Source organism: Sus scrofa, chromosome 1, assembly GCF_000003025.6.
Source record: "Sus scrofa isolate TJ Tabasco breed Duroc chromosome 1, Sscrofa11.1, whole genome shotgun sequence".
Taxonomy (NCBI): domain Eukaryota; kingdom Metazoa; phylum Chordata; class Mammalia; order Artiodactyla; family Suidae; genus Sus; species Sus scrofa.
Genome location: NC_010443.5, coordinates 71,797,772 through 71,815,534, shown reverse-complemented (window position 1 = coordinate 71,815,534; position 17,763 = coordinate 71,797,772). Strand labels below are relative to the sequence as shown.

Genomic DNA, 17,763 nt, shown 5'->3' with positions numbered 1-17,763 from the left:
GTTGTCTGAATGTCTTTTTAAAGTTTTTAAATTTACTATTATAAGTCACAATTATTGCATTCAGAGTTATGTATTAGGGTTCACAATATTTAATGTCAGGTATTTATTCAGAATCGTAGCCTAAAGTCCTCTTGCTTCTCAATCTGTCTCACGTATATCAGATATCTGCATTTTCTCTTCTGAGAAACTGCTCTGTGGCAAGAACTAAAGTAGTTCTAATGTTTAATGTATTGCTCATGTTATCGTTGTAAAAGTGCCATGTGTTGGGCATATGCCCCATTTCCAGATGAAGAAAATGAAACTCAGAACTTAAAAAATTTGCACAAGTCCCACAGCCTAATAAATTGAAGAAATTTGTAGCCAGATCCCTCTGATTTCCAGAAATTGTATTCATTCCTCCACAATTGCTACCTCTCATTGGACAAAAGAAAAAAACTTTGTGTGGAAGAAAAATCTCTGTTCTCGTTTGGAAAAATATTTTGGGGTCATTTCTCATTTTCTCTGCTTTTATTTCTAACTTGTTTAGTAAGTAAGAATAAAAAATCTTGTTCCCATCATTAAAATACTATGGTTTGACAACATAATGAATGAGGTGCTTCATTTATAACATATGCCAATCACCCCGATGTGAAATCAATGTTTAGAAGGTAAATTCTTAAGTTAACCTTAGAATTAGTTTCTTAGAAAATACTTGCTCGTGAAGATTTAGTCTCTCACCAGTTTTTTGGGGTTTTTTTTCCTATTCATTTCAGTATGGTAGACTAGACCTTGAAATACACTTAGGAAAGAATATAGCTTTCCTTTCATAGGAGGTATCCTGATAATACTGAGAAGAGGAAAGCAGAAAGCATATATGTGAAGTAGTTGAGGCCTTGCAAAATATATAACAAAACATATACTATTCACCTGCTGATGGACACATGGGTTGCTTCCATGTCATAGTCAATATTTTACAATAACTTTGGAATATAATCTATAAAAATATTGAAGTACTATGTTGTACATCTGAAACTAATACATTACAAATCAACTATACTTCAGTAAAAAAGAAATGTGCCATATTTATTAAAAACATTTTTAAGTGTTTGACTCATCTATGTGTGAGTACAATTTTTTTTTCTATTTAAAACTACTTGACATGTGGTACTAAGTGTCATCCATTTATGTGTTTTCTACTTGAAGTTCATTTTCACTATTTTAAAATGACATATATATATATATATATATATATCAGGAATATATACAAATATCCACTGAACAATATATACTTTTGATAAATATTAAGGTAAATTATTATTGTAATGCTTTCTGTACATATATTAATATGGTTTGCAAATAATGACAATTTTCTTGAGAAGAATAGAGGCAATCCCTGACATCAGGAGCTGGCCTGGTGCTATTAGCCAGGCCTTGGGGTTCTTCCATTAAATATACATAATTTCAAGAGCATCAGCATCAGACAAAGCCATCATGGATCCAGACAAAAACAAGTCTATTCTGTAATGTTTGAGCACAAACAAATATTGAGCAATGACCAAACCACAGAATACCAAACTTGCCCCTATTTTGACTAATATGTGTGTTGTTGCTTTTATAGCTTTAGTTTTGGTCTGTTCTTCCATACCTCTAGAAAAGATTTATTAAGACACACAGTCACAGACTTATCCCTACTTCCTGGCAACATCCTCTCCAACCTTGCTTCCTTAAATCCTCCAAAGTCACTTAATACAAGCCAAAGTATTATTATTATTTTTTTGGTCTTTCTGTATTTTTAGGGCATTTTATGCCACACCCAAGGAATATGGACGTTTCCAAGCTAGGGGTCAACTCACAGCTGTAGCCACTAGCCTACACCACATCCACAGCAACATGGGATCTGAACTGTGTCTGTGACCTACACCACAGCTCACAGCAACACTGGATCCTTACCCACTGAGTGAGGCCAGGGATCAAACCTGCATCCTCACAGATGCTAGTCAGGTTCGTTAACAGCTGAGCCACAATGGGAACTCGGACAAGCCAAATTATAATAAGTTCTTCCCAAACCTTGTTACCAAGACACCCCACAAATCTCCATTGTCTTCATTCTCCAGCAAGCCTTCCCTTGCTCTAAATAGTAATAATTCCACATCATTTAACAACTGGTGAATTCCTGGTGGTTTTTGTCTAGAAGACATTGATAGTTTCTTATATCAAGCTTTTCTTATTTCTTTTTCATATTTCATTACATTGACCAGATTCTAAAATAACATAGAATAATAATAGTGACAGCAAAGGACTAACATGTTTTACCATGAAATCAATAACTTGCTTTTTTTTTAAAATGTGGTTTCCTTCTTCAAGTAAGAATATGTCTATACTTAAAAAGCAAGTTTATTTTGAAGTTGACACAACATTTTAATTTTTCATTTTTAAAATGTTGTAGTAGAACTTTTCTTCTTTCTTTTTTTTTTCTTCAGGCCTGCACCCGTGGCATATGGAAGTTCCCAGGCTAGGGGTCGCATCAGCACCATAGCTGTTGGCCCACGCCACAGCCACAGCAACACAGGATCCGAGCCTCATCTGAGACCTGCACCACAGCTCACAGCAATGCTGGATCCCCAAACCACTGAGTGAGGCCAGGGATCAAACCCACATCTTCATGGATACTAGTGGGATTCATTTCTGCTGCACCACAATGGGAACTCCAGAATGATAATTTGATAGGTTTTCCTCCCATGAATTTCTGGGATAAATCCTTTTTGGTTATGGTAAACATTCCTTTAATGAATTCCAATTTTAATAAATTATATAATTTATTTTATTGATGTAACAAATATTCCTTACATATTTGCTATTTATCAGTTCTGCCTGAAGTCTTAGAGATACTTCAATTTAAAAAACCACAGGGAAGGGGGGTGACTGGCTATAAAAGTGTAGAATAGGGGGAGTTCCCATCATGGCTCAGTGGTTAACGAATCTGACTAGGAACCATGAGGTTGCAGGTTCGATCCCTGGCCTTGCTCAGTGGGTTAAGGATCCAGCATTGCCGTGAGCTGTGGTGTAGGTCACAGATGCGGCTCGGATCCCACATTGCTGTGGCTCTGGTGTAGGCTGGTGGCTACAGCTCCGATTAGACCCCTAGCTTGGGAACCTCCATATGCCGCAGATGCAGCACTAAAAAGACAAAAGACGAAAAAATAAATAAAGTGTAGAATGGGAGATCCTTATAATGGAACTGTTCTACACCTTGACTATGGTAGTGGTCACCAGTCTACATGTGGTGAAATGGCATTGAGTCACACACACACAAATGAGCACATATAAAACTTGTGAACTCTGCATCAAGGTGGCAGATGCTATTGATGTCAGTTTTCTGGTTGCGCTCTTATACTATGGTTATTCAAGATGTTGTCTTTGGGGAAAATGAACTGTACACAGGATCCCTCTGCACTATTTCTTACAAATGTATGTGGCTCTACTATTATCTTAAAAAGGTTTAAAAAAGGTATTATCCCTGATGTGTGGAATACAATCTAATAATAGATTATAAAGAAATAAACACACACAAAACCATATAATGTAGCTAGAGAAAAAAGTACTGTGTGCCATAAATGCATACCGTATTGGAATCTAGACTGTACTCAAGGGTCAAAAAAGACCTCCCTCAAGATGTAACACTGAAAATGAACTCTAAGAATGAGTACAAATTGGCCAAACAGAAAGGCAAGAAAAAGAAGATTTGGGGAGTTTCTGTCATGGTATAGCAGAGGCAAATCCAACTAGGAACCATGAGGTTGCGGGTTGGATCCCTGGCCTCGCTTGGTGGGTTAAGGATCTGGTGGTGCCATGAGCTGTGGTGTAGGTTGCAGACATGGCTCAGATCTGGCATTGCTGTGGCTGTGGTGTAGGCCGGCGGCTATAGCTCTGATTAGACCCCTCGCCTGGGAACCTCCATATGCCACAGGTACAGCCCTAAAAAGACAAAAAACAAAAAACAAAAAAAAAAAAGGAGAAGATTTTCACCTTTGAGGGAAAGAGGTCTCAGCAGAAAATAGTGATCGTAGGAAGGTTGACAGAAGGTAATGTAAAGAACTGTTTGGGGGATAAGTCATACAGGGCTCTGTGTGTAATAGTGACTTTATTATGAGAAAAATGGGAAGCCACTAAAATGCTTTGAGCAAGGCAGTAACAACATCAAATTTATATTTTTAAACTATTACTTTGACTTTTAGGTAAGAACAGCTTTGTTGGAAGGGATTCTGACAAATATGCAGAAAAAAGGAATCTGTTGTAGAAGTCCAGGTTAATGATGGGATCCTTGGAATTGGGTGGGGGCTGTGAGGATGAGGATATGTAAATGGATTTATGAAACACATTTGATAATGATTTGGATATAATTGGTAATTATATTGGTAATTATTTGGTAATGATTTGGGCAGATTTGGTAATGATTTGAATGTGAGATTCAAGTCACAGATTAGGTAAGGATTTGGATATAATTAGATATAATTATAATTACATTAGTCAGTGATCATTTGGACAGATTCAGTAATGATTTGAATGTGAGATGTTGACATTATAGATTAAACCCAGATCTTGGCATGGGTAGTGGAGTAGATGGAGAAACCATATTCTCACATGGGTTGGACAAGAGAAAGTACAGATCTGAAGTGGGGTATGGGGTGGAATGGTTCAATTTCAAATCTAAGATGCCAGGAAGACTTCCAAGTGGACATTTCAAGATGGCAAGTAGATCTTTTCAGCTGGAACACAGAAAAAGAGGTATGTGTCAGGGATAAAAGCTTTTTAAGGCTTTGGCACATAGATGATGTTTAAAGTCAAGTTGGTGATCATTGTCAGTGAAATACACAGAGTGAAAAGAGAAAGAAAAATGACCCAGAGGAAATTCCTGATGGATTTGACATTTAAAGTTCAAGGAGCCTTAGAAGGCATAGTCAGAAAGTGAAAAATCCAAAAGTGATGTTGGGGAAGCAGAGTATTTCTAGAAAGAAATTGTAAAACCTGTTTCAGATGTTCTGCTGAGAAATCAGGTCAGAAGAGGCATGGAAATGACCATTGGATTTAGCAATAGAAGGATTATTTGTAACTGGGGTGGAGAAGGGGAGAAAGAATGACAATGGAGGGAGTTGAAAACTTGACTGAGGAAATAAAGATCTGAAGCCAGGTGATAATTTTTTCTACAAAAGTATAGACACTGGGAAAGATTTGAGGAGGATGATGGAGGCTTAAGGAGGGATTGACAGTGAATAGACTAGAAGAACATTTCAAGTACTGAGGTACATTTTTTAAAAGCTTAAATAAATAGAAATTATGCAGATTTTCCCTTGGATACAAAGACTCAATATGGCAAATATGTTAAGATTCTTCATCTCTATTTTGTATACTCATCTCTTTTTGTGTACTCATAATTATTTTTTTTAATTTTTTTCTTTATTTTATATTTATTAACATCTCATTTTTATTTTTTTGTTATTTCCTTGATACAATTTTTTTCTCTACTGTACAGCGTGGTGACCCAATTATACATACATGTACACATTCTATTTTCTCACATTATCATGCTCCATCACAAGTGAATAGACATAGTTCTCAGTGCTAAACAGCAGGATCAAATTGCCAATCCATTCCAAAGGCAATAGTCTGCATCTATTAACCCCAAGCTCCCAATCCATCCCACTCCTTCCCCCCTCCCCTTTGGCAACCACAGTCTATTCTGCAAGTCCATGGTTTTCTTTTCTGTGGAAATGTTCATTTGTGCCTTATATTAGATTCCAGATATAAGTGATATCATATGGTATTTGTCTTTCTCTTTCTGACTTACTTCACTCAGTATGAGAGTCTCTAGTTCCATCCATGTTGCTGCAAATGGCATTATTTTGTTTTTTTTTTTTTTATAGCTGACTAGTATGCCATTGTGTTTATATACCACATCTTCCTAATCAAATCATCTGTCGATGGACATTTGGGTTGTTTCCATGTCTTGGCTATTGTGAATAGTGCTGCAGTGAACATGCGGGTGCATGTGTCTTTTTCAAGGGAAGTTTTGTCCGGATATATGCCCAAGAGTGGGGTTGCGGGGTCATATGGTAGTTCTATGTATAGATTTCTAATGTACCTCCATACTGTTCTCCATAGTGGTTGTACCAGCTTACATTCCCACCAACAGTGCAGGAGGGTTCCCTTTTCTCCACACCCCCTCCAGCATTTGTTATTTGTGGACTTATTAATGATGGCCATTCTGACTGGTGTGAGGTGGTATCTCATGGTAGTTTTGATTTGAATTTCTCTAATAATCAAGGATGTTGAGCATTTCTTCATGTGCTTGTTGGCCATCTGTACGTCTTCCTTGGAGAAATGTCTATTCAGGTCTTTTGCCCATTTTCCATTGGGTTGTTGGCTTTTTTGCTGTTGAGTTGTATAAGTTGCTTGTATATTCTAGAGATTAAGCCCTTATCAGTCGCGTCATTTGAAACAATTTTCTCTCATTCTGTAAGTTGTCTTTTTGTTTTCTTTTTGGTTTCCTTTGCTGTGCAAAAGCTTGTCAGTTTGATGAGGTCCCATTGGTTTATTTTTGCTCTTATTTCTCTTGCTTTGGGAGACTGACCTGAGAAAATATTCATAAGGTTGATGTCAGAGAATGTTTTGCCTACATTCTCTTCCAGGAGTTTGATGGTGTCTTGTCTTATATTTAAGTCTTTCAGCCATTTTGAGTTTATTTTGGTGCATGGTGTGAGGGTGTGTTCTAGTTTCATTGATTTGTACGAAGCTGTCCAGGTTTCCCAGCAATATTGCTGAAAAGACTGTCTTTTTCCCATTTTATGTTCTTGCCTCCTTTGTCAAAGATTAATTGACCATGGGTGTCTGGGTTTATTTCTGGGTTCTCTATTCTGTTCCATTGTCTGTATGTCTGTTTTGGTACCAGTACTACACTGTCTTGATGACTGTGGCTTTGTAATATTGCCTGCAGTCTGGGAGAGTTATGCCTCCTGTTTGGTTTTTGTTCCTCAGGATTGCTTTGGCAATTTTGGGTCTTTTGTGGTTCCATATAAATTTTTGGCTTGTTTGTTCTCATTCTGTGAAAAATGTCATGGGGAACTGGATAGGGATTGCATTGAATCTGTAGATTGCCTTGGGTAGTATGGCCATTTTTACAATATTAATTTTTCCAATCCAGGAGCATGGAATATCTTTCCATTTCTTTACATCCTCTTTAATTTCCTTGATTAATGTTATATTGTTCTCAGCATATAAGTCCTTTACCTCCTTGGTCCAGTGTATTCCCAGGTATTTGATTTTTGGGGGTGCAATTTTAAAAGGTATTGCATTTTTGTATTCCTTTTCTAATATTCCATTGTTAGTATACAGAAATGTGACTAATACTAACATAATTATTATTAAAATCACAATTTTTCTTCATACTTACAAAGGGCTTACTGTGTGTCAGGCACTGGCTTGAGTGTTCATAAAACCTTAATCAAAATCACAAGTACAGAGGAACTTGCAAAATGACTAAAGTTTATCTGAAAAATAAACATGCAAGAATAGCAAAGAAAATTCTGGGAAAAAAAAGTAGTGAGTGCAGATTAACTAACTGTAATTGTGGTTTGCAACAATAGAGAGCTCAATGGAAAGAATTTAGAAACAATCACATGTTTATGACAGAGTGACTTTGATAAAGTTGGGTTTTCCAATCAGTGGGGGAAAAAAAGAAGAAGTTTACAATAAAAATTTTGGGACACATAGGTAGCCATTTGGAAAATAATAAGGCTAGATTTCTATATAATCCCTTAACCCCAAATTAGATCAAAGTTGTGAATGGAAAAAAAGTTAAACTATAAAAGAATCAAATACAACCTTTCAAAATATAGAATAGAATCCATCACTGACATGGCAAAAACAGACACACTTACATACACACAAACAATGCCAAAAGATAAACGTTAAACTGGAGAAAACATTGTCAATTTTTAAGACAAAAGATTGATCTTTCATATAGCTATTAAAAAATGTGATGAGCCCATTTTTAATAAAAAGGGAACAGCTGGACAGTTGAGAATAAAAGAAATACACATGGTTAATAAATATGTGAAAAGATGCCCAAGTTTTGTCACAAATTTAAAAAATGAAAACATTTAAATAACTTGATGACATTTTATTTATCAGATTAATTCAATAGCATTATTTTTGAGCATCTACTATATGCCATGAGCTTTTAGTGTTTTCTTATGAATATATTTACTTAATATTTTTGTGAGCATATTTTCCATAATCTATTGATTTTTAATCATATGATCAGTAGTTTGAATGGAGACATGCCTCTAAAGAGCTTGATAATGCTTGAAAGGTGCTTTTTATTTTCCTTAAGTCAAACTTTAAGCAATGCTTAATTTTATTAAAACATTCTTTTTCACAGAATGCATCATCTTCAAAAGCAATCTATTTTTTGATGCTTACAATTATTTCCCTCTCATGTAATTATATTTTGTTTCATTGGCAGTATTTCTGAGAGTGCAAACTTAATAATGGAATTTTGAAGGCAAACCAAACCAGAATCATAATCACTGACTCATCTATCAGCAGGAGGTGACAAGAATAGTTGATGAGGCTACCATTTCTTCATTTCTTCATCTCTTCATTCTTTCATTCATCAAGCATTTCTTTTTTATTTTTTATTAAAGAATAGTTTGTTAGCCAAGTTGTACCAATTTCTGCTGTACAGCAAAGTGACTGTCTCAAATTTACATATATATATATATATATGCACATTCATATGTGTGTGTGTATATATATATCTTTTATCATCTATCCTAGGAGATTGGGATAGTTCCCTGTGCTATACAGTAAAACCTTGTTGTTTATCCATTCTAAATGTAATATTTTGCATCTACTAACTCCAAAGTCCTCATCCACCCCTCTCCCTCCTCCTTGGCAACCACAAGTCTGTTCTCCATGTCTGTGAGTGTATTTCTGTTCTGTAGATTTGTGTCATATTTTAGATTCCAGAAATAAGTGATATTGTATGGTATTTGTCTTTCTTTTTCTGACTTACTTCACTTAGTATGACAATCTCTAGTTGTATCTATGTTGCTGCAAATGATTTTATTTTGTTCTTTTTTATGTCTGAGTAGTATTCCATTGTGTACATGTACCACATCTTCTTAATCCATTCATCTGTTAATGAACATTTAGTTTGTTTCCATGTCTTAGCTATTGTGAGTAGTGCTACAGTGAATATAGGGGTGCATGTATCTTTTTGAACTACAGTTTTGTCTGGATAGATGCCCAAGAGTAAGATTGCTGCATCATATGGAAGTTCTATATTTAGTTTCTGGGGAAATTCTGTACAGTTTTCCATAGAGGTAGTACCAATTTACATTGCCACAAACAGTGTAGGAGAGTTCCCTTTTCTCCACACCCTCTCCAGCATTTGTTATTTATAGACTTATTAATGATGGCCATGCTGACTGGTGTGAGGTGGTACCTCACTGTAATTTCGATTTGCATTTCTCTAATAATTAGTGATGTTGAGCACCTTTCTATGTGCCTGTTGGCCCATTCATATGTCCTCTTTAGAGAAATACCTATTTAGGTCTTCTCCCCATATTTATTTCACTTAGGTTGTTCGCTTTGTTGTTGTTGAGTTGTAGTATGAGCAGTTTGTATATTTTGCAGAGTAAGCCCTTGTCAATTGGATCATTAAACAAAAGTTCCTTGAATCTCTACTGTGTGCCAGCCACAGAGCTATACTGAAGATACTATAAAGCACAAGAGAGAGAATACCTACCCTCAGATTTTGCCATCTAACGGGCTACTCAGAAATAAACCTGCAATGATAACACTTTGTTGTAAGAACTTGCACTTATTTTAAGTGCCTGAAATCTCCCCTTGCCTCTATTTTTTCAATCCAGAAACAGTGTAGTGCTACCCACACATGTTACTTCTGCAACTATACTGGATACTTACTTGGGTGTGATGGAGGCACCGTATTTATCTTTCCAAATAATGTGTGACACCTAAATGCAGCTAGGTCATGGACTTCCTCCAAATTAATAAGACTAAAATTTTGTCAACATGGAAGAGATATTCCAGATCCAAATGAATCATTAGAAATGAGTAAATCATAGACATAACAAATGCTCTCTAATTAAGAGATAAAGATGTGTGTTTAAAAGCATAATGAATCTCAGAATAACCCCCAAATGTGTCCATTTTTCTTTGTCAAAAAATACCGGAAAAAAACGAAATAGTCAAATGTAATTCCAAATAGTCTGTGCTTTTAAAAACCCACTAAGCTCAAAAATACTTTCTTATGGGAAAAAAATACTCATAAGCTAAAGAATTAAAATAACTTCACAAGATACTTTATGGAGTTCCTAAATTATATTGGATTGAATCATTTGGAATTGCCAAAATTTGATTTTTTTTTAACCTACAAAATTGGCATTGTCACATGGTTCACCCTAATAACATGGCGTTATTTCAATTCCTAAGAGGAAATCTTTGAGTAATGAGTAATTTATACTGAGAGCTACATGCTGTTCTAAGGCCCTGTGTAATGATAATACAAGGTCTTTACCTGGGGCCAATAGACACCCCCCAAAAATCCAGGCTAGAATTGAGGTGGATCTATGAACTTATATGAAAAATGTTACATTAGAGTTCCCATTGTGGCTCAGTGGGTTAAGGACACAATGTTGTCTCCATGAGGATGTGGGTTCATTCCCTGGCCTCACTCAGTGGTTTAAGGATCCAGCATTGACACAAGCTGTAGTGTAGGTCGCAAACGCGGTTCAGATCTTGCATTGCTGTGGCTGTGGCATAGGCCAACAGCTGTAGCTCTGATTCAACTCCTAGCCCACTCCTAGCCATAGATGAAACCATAAAAAGAAAAACAAGATCTTACACACTTCTTTTCACAAAACTTTAACTCCAACCTTGGAATGATAGGTGCAAGCAGCAAACTTTGGTGACATTAGCAGTATCTTTGTTTCTGTCACCAGTAGAAATCACAGATATTATGAGCCCTATTATATTAGGAGCCCTTTCATATTGCATTACAGTTATCTTAAAATAATAGTTATACTTATCACAAACTTGAAATTTCCTGTTGACATTAGATCTACTTTTAGAATTATTTAATGTATTTATTAATAATCATAAATTGTTTTTTAAAGGCTTGGAAAGCTCTAAGATGACCGGTTTGCTTTATAGTAACATATCCTATATTTTATGTATTTAAAATATGTGATTCTGAGAAGAGTTTCCAAGGACTTCCTTCCCCAGACTATCAAATGGGTCCGTGACACAAACCCTAGTTCCACCACTCCATTGTTGGATCCACTCTGCGGCGTATGTGGTAACACCATCCCCAGTGTTTCACAAAGAGGTTTCAAATTAAGTCCAACTCCAAAGCCCAGGCCCTTAACTAGGACCTACATCTCTGGAAATTTCTAGATGACCTATGGAGATCACAATAGTCAAGATAGAGATGAGCCTCAAATAATGTTTGAGTGAACCTGGAAATATTTTCCTTGTGCTGCAGCAAAGACTGTACAACAAGCCCCTTGAAAAGTGCTGTCCAAGGCAATCACAGGTTTACAATATGAACAAGAAGATGCTAACTAAATAATGAGAGTGGGCCCTGGGCTGCTAGGGGGTGAAGACCTGAGATATCCAGGGGACACGGCAAATGGGAGACACGGCACACTGTGGTGTGACTAGTTGTAGCTAGTGAAATTTATTTTTCACTCAGCTGGTGACCCCTGCCTTTTGTTTCTACTTCTGTGTTTCTTTCTCAGGTAACCACTCAGTTTCTAATTTGGATTTCTATCCCACTCCTCCATATACTAGCCAATATTCACCTTGAAATAGAGGGAAATAGCCCAGGTTATAGCAGATGAAATTCAGGCTTACACATTTATCCATTTATTTGGGACCTTTATTTTTTGATTGAGGTATAATTGACATATAACCTATGTCATATTATTATAACACATTTTAGGTGTACAACATAATGATTTAATGTTTGTGTGTATTGTGAAGTGATCACTGTAATAAGTCTAGTTACCATACACAGTTATGAAATTTTTCTTATGATGAGAACTTTTAAGATTTATTCTCTTAGCAACTTTCAAATATGCAATACAGTGATATTAACTCTAGTCACCATGCTGTACATCTCGTCCCCATGACTTATTTATTACATTACGGACAGGTGACGCCTTTTGACCCCCTTCACCCATTTTACCCTCTCACCCAACTTCCAGTGCTGGCAATGACTAATCTCTTTTCTGTATCTATGAGTTCAAATTTTGGTGTTTTTTAGATTTTATGTTTAAAAATATGAGATCATACAGTATTTGTCTTTGACTTATTTCACTTGCATAATGCCCTGAAGATCCATCCATGTTGTCACACATCACAAGATTTCCTTCATTTTTATGGCTGAATAATACTCCACTGTGTGTACCATGTTTTCTTTATCCGCTCATCAGTGATGGACATTTGGTGTTGTTTCCATGTCTTGGCTCTTGTAAATGTTGCTGTAATGAACATGCAGATGCAGGTATCTCTTTGAGGTAGTGATTTCATTTTCTTCAGTAATATATCCCAAAGTGGAATTGCTAGATCATATGGTAGTTCTGTCATTATTTTTTTTAAATTGCCCTACTGTGTTCCTTATAGTGTCTGTAGCAATTTAGATTCCCACCAGCAGTGTACAAGGATTCCTTTTCCCCACATCTTGTCAACATTTGCTATTTCTTGTCTTTTTGACAATAGCTGTTCTAGCAAGTGGAAGTGATATCTCATTGTGGTTTTGATCTGCATTTCCCTGATGATTAGTGATGTTGAGCATCTTTTCATGCACCTGTTGTCCTTGTGCTGCAGCAAAGACTGTACAACAAGCCCCTTGTTGTCCATATGTATGTTTTCTTTGGAAAAATGTCTCTCCAGATCTTCTGCCTATTGTTTTAATCATCTTGTTTGTTTTTACATGTTTTTTACATATGATAGGAGATGATCAATTCAAAGCAAGGCAGAGATTCCCCACCCAACCAGGAAAGCATTAAGGATTCCACACACACCATTTCTTTCATGCTTAATACATCCAACCATTATTAAATCATAAGTCAGGTCCCGGGATTTCCTAAGTGTCTTTCAGACTCACCAGGATAAACATATTCACAAATACCACCCTCTCAAATTCTATTTTCTTTACATTTATGTAATTATAGATATAGATCTGATAGCCATCTTTACTTTCCTTAAAGAACAGTGTAAATCCCCAGGGAACCTCAGCACTACAGGAATAACACTGCTGGGAAATGGCCCACTAAGATAGCGTGTTGGTGAGTCCCCCTTTAGCTCTTCCTTCTCTGATTCACTGCTCTCAGGCTCCCAAAAGTGTGGTGGTTTATAGACCATGGTTCTCCATTCAAATGACCTGCATTTAAATTCCCACCTCCACTTTCCTAGAGATATGGCCTTGGGCAACTTAGTTAACATCTTTGCGCCTCGAATTTTTCATCTGTAAGTGAAGTTGATAACATTCCTCTCTTCATAAAAATGTTGAGGGGATTAAAGTAGTTGGCACATAGCATAATAAATGTTAGCCGTCTTCATTATGACCAGTACTAATGCTACCACTTTCTCTGTGCATCTGCTTTTCATTTTCAATCCCCATGACACAAATGAATTCCACTTCAGTGAGAAAAGAAAGAGTTCAGGGATAGACAAAGCTGACATTTCTCCTATCAGTTATAGGTTTGCTGTGGTAGAAGAAATTATGAAGCAACTATCCCCAGTTATTTGGTTAGGAAGAAACAAAAGAAAAGGCTCACTCTCGTGGCAATAGAAACGTGCTTCCAGAAAGTCACCTTCTAAGGTGGTACAAAACTTCTGTTCCCACGGAATTGTGTTTTCACAATCATGCTAACATAATTAATCCATTTTAAAGCCAGGGAAATTTGAGCTTTATTCTCATCCTATTTTTAAAGTTTTTCCTTCAGGACCAGTGAATAGTTGAAACTGTATGATGATTATGAACTTCTGATCATTAAAATTTCTGTCGTGGATCCAAGGTGGAGAGACTGGAAAACCAGCTTGTATTGCGCTGTATCAAGCACTACTCACAGTTTTTTGTTTGGGGTTTGGTTTGTTTTGTTTTTTAAAGACTGCAGCTGCTGCATATGGAAGTTCCCAGGCTGGGGGTCAAATTGGAGCTGTGGCTGCCAGCCTGTGCCACAGCCACAGCGACGCAGGATCCCAGCCACATCTGCGACCTACACTGCAGCTCACAGCAATGCCAGATTCTTAACCCAGTGAGTGAGGCTAGGAACTGAACCGGAATCCTCATGGTTACTAGTCAGGTTCATTACCGCTAAGCTCCCTATGTACAGTTTTTCACACATCGTCTCATTGTTAATCAGGACAACTATGAAATAGGAATGGTGACTCTACTCAGATAAGAAAATGGAATTTAACAAAATCGAGTAATTTGTCAAAAGTAAAGCAATCCGAAAGGGGCAGCATCAAATTTAAATACTCATCAGTGGTCAGTGCAGGGCCCACACTCAGTCACAGGTGCCACTGGTTCCCTGGTGTTTAAATGTGTTCCTGTCCTTGGAGCTATAGGATATTAGCTTCGCTTACGAAAAGTGCCTCCTCTGCTCCCAAATCACCAAGTGGTTTTATTCAGTTGACCCTTGAATAAGAAGGATTCGAACTTCCAGTGTCCACTTATAGGAGGATTTTTCAAAATAAATATGTACAACAACACTACATAATCCACTGTAGGTGGACTCTGTGGATGCAGAACTGTAGATACTGAGGAACTGGGTATGTGGTGAGCCAACTATATATTACACTCAGATTTTCAACTGCATGAAGAGTTGACACCATTAATCCCTCCCAATCCTGTTTTGTTCAAAAGTCAACTATATTCATTGTTACTGAATTTCACAAACCTACATGAGATTCAAGTCTTTAATTTTAACCTTAATAATAGTATCATAATCTTTGCTCAAATTGCCAGGGTCCACAGAAAACAATGCTATAACAAAGGTTAAGCAAAAATTAGAAAGTGAGTGCTTTGAGTAAAAGAAACATGTTGAGCCATAGATTTCTTAGGATAAGAATAAAATAGTTCTGGTATACTCAGAACTTGTCATTTGTCAAAGTCCACAGGAGGGAAGGTGTTATCTTTTTCTGCTGAACTCCATGTTCACCAGACAAGGCCTATTGCAGAGAAAAAAAGTCAGAGGTTATCTCGCACAAACATTAAGATACTCTCAATAGGCAGGGAATGGTGCTTTGGATGAAATTCTCAAAGATCTTATCACCGGGCTAATGGTTTTAAAAAGTGAACTTTTTCCTTCTCTTTAGCACTCATGTATCATATCACAAATGACTGCCCTGGAATGTAGTTAGCTGGGTATTAACCCTTTCGTAGCTTTTTGTCTATGTTTATCCATGAGTCACCTCTTCTCAGAAACTAATTCTTCAAGTTTTATGCTCCCTCCTTACTTTTAAAATAAAATTCATCTGACTTTTGAAAATTCCCTTGGGCTCATTCAATAAAGCTAACCCCATAAATTCAAGCAGATATGAAAGTGCATGGCTTGGAGTATTTATCTTCATTGCTGATACATAGTATTTTCTGACCTAATTTTTTTCTTTTAATTTTATGGCCACACCCTCAGTGCCAAAGATTGAATCTGAGCCACAGCTGCAACTTATGTGGCAGCTGCAGCAATGCCAGATCTTTTAACCCACTGAGCAAGGCCCGGGATTGAGCCCACACCTCCCCAGTGATTGGAGCCATTGCAGTAAGATTCTTAACCCATTGCACCAGGATGGGAACTCCCTGACCTGAATCTTATACCTGAAGATACTATGCTTCTAAGAAAGCAGGTTCTACATTGACATTTATTCATTTTTCATTCAATCAATAGCCTGTTGTTTTCTGGCAAAGCCAGAGGGGGTTTTCCTCTTGCGGTGGTAGGGATGGAACATCAGTGAGGACTTACAGGCAGCTCCCATGGTGACCACCATGCTGGCAAATAGCCCTCCAAGTGAGCCTGACTGATGAATGAAGTTGCCATAGAACGGTTCAGCTGTGCAGTGGAAAACCCAAGGCACTTCTCTTTTGGAAGGTGAGCGTGAGCAGTTATAGTAAATTACCATTGTAATTAAAAAGTAATTAAATATCCAAAATAAGTCTTCCCAACATAGGTCACCAAAGAAAGGCCAACTTGCTCGCTTCTCTAGGGTCAGTTTGCCTTTGACTGGAATGGTACATCTCGAAGAGGCCCCTTGGGCTGGTGTTGATTCTTCCAGGGCCCATCCAACCCCAGAGCAATATGGAGCTATTATAAGTAGAAAAAAATGGGAAAAGGAAATTTTTAAAGGTTTGAGAGAAGTTAGGATTTAATTCCATCTCTCTAGACCTTCTTTTAGATGCCTTCTCACTCTTTGCCCTTCACCTGGGATTGGTAATAGCACAAGAATCATTTCCTAAAAAAAAAAAAAAAAAAAAAAGACCTGTGGAAAGAAAGGCCACTTTAACAACTGAATATCAAGCAGCAGACCTGGCACTCACAAAAGCCCATCTTACATGTAATTTCACCTAAGTAATAGTTACCAGTGCCTTTCATCTATTGGACTCTGTGTATAGAAATTCAGTTTATCACATTATGGTTTTAAAAAGAAAACACACCCAATTTCATCTAATAAAAGGCAAAATAACAGGATTTCTTTGATGTGTATAATCACTCATTCCACTTTTAACATTATTTTTTAACATTGGGCAGATCAGAGAAGAGGAACAAAAACCACATCATTCCCCCAGGGGACTTTGAAGCAAGACGAGATCATTGTCTCTAACTCAGTCATGTGATGAGGAACTTAGACCAGCTCTTCAACCATTATTTCAAAGTCTTCACCCAGTTTTGAAATCCCAAAGGGTCATATTTGTCCTTGGCCTCAGCATACCACTCACACTAGTATGAGCAGGATATATTCTTACAGGCAAAGGGCAGTTTGTAGCTCCAGTTCTGCAGGATAAAACATGATTCACATTATCTTAGGTCCTGGCTTCTCATAAGCTCACTTATCTTATCTATCATGCACCTTGACAAGTTTTCTGTTTCTACCAGTCTGACTATGTAGTGCTTTGTCTAAAACTCTGCAGTGATAAGGATGATAAAGGCTTTCATTCACATAAGCTTTTTCTTTTTCAAGCCTTAGTTAAAAATCGCATAAATCCAGATGGAACATTATTAGAAAATGGTTGAGTGAAGACGAGAAGAACGTGTGTAATACTCCTCTCAAGAAAATAACTACCTGCTCTCACATGTGTCAGAAAACTGGAGCCACAGTTCATCTCCTCAGGGCCCAGGGGTTCACTGGCAGTCATGCTTCCCTAAATTCTCCAATCAAGGGCATCCCACCAATCGACCAAAATCAATGCGATTGGGAAAGGAGTAGTAAATGGCACAGGGGAGGAGTTATTTTGAAAAGATTATCCTTACTCGTAATGATGAAATGGACAAAGAAGAGAGAGCCACAGAGCCAAGGAAACACAGGAACTCATCAGCTGTAAGGATGTCTAAGGAAGTGCAGCTTGCACTAGGAGTCTAAGTCTGCTTCTGGAAGTTGAAAGGAAGGCACAGCAAGGAGGGGACGGGGACAGACCTCCTGGGCAAGGAAGCTCTGATGGCAGCTCCCAGTGAGGAGGGGTCAGAGTGAAGCCAGGACTGT

At 37.3% G+C, this 17,763-nt stretch overlaps 1 protein-coding gene across 1 annotated transcript in view; it reads left to right on the top strand.

The window, feature by feature from the left end:
- PREP (prolyl endopeptidase) overlaps positions 1–17,763 on the top strand; it is a 531,010-nt gene that overhangs the window by 211,774 nt on the left and 301,473 nt on the right. The gene's annotated exons all lie outside the window — the stretch shown is intronic.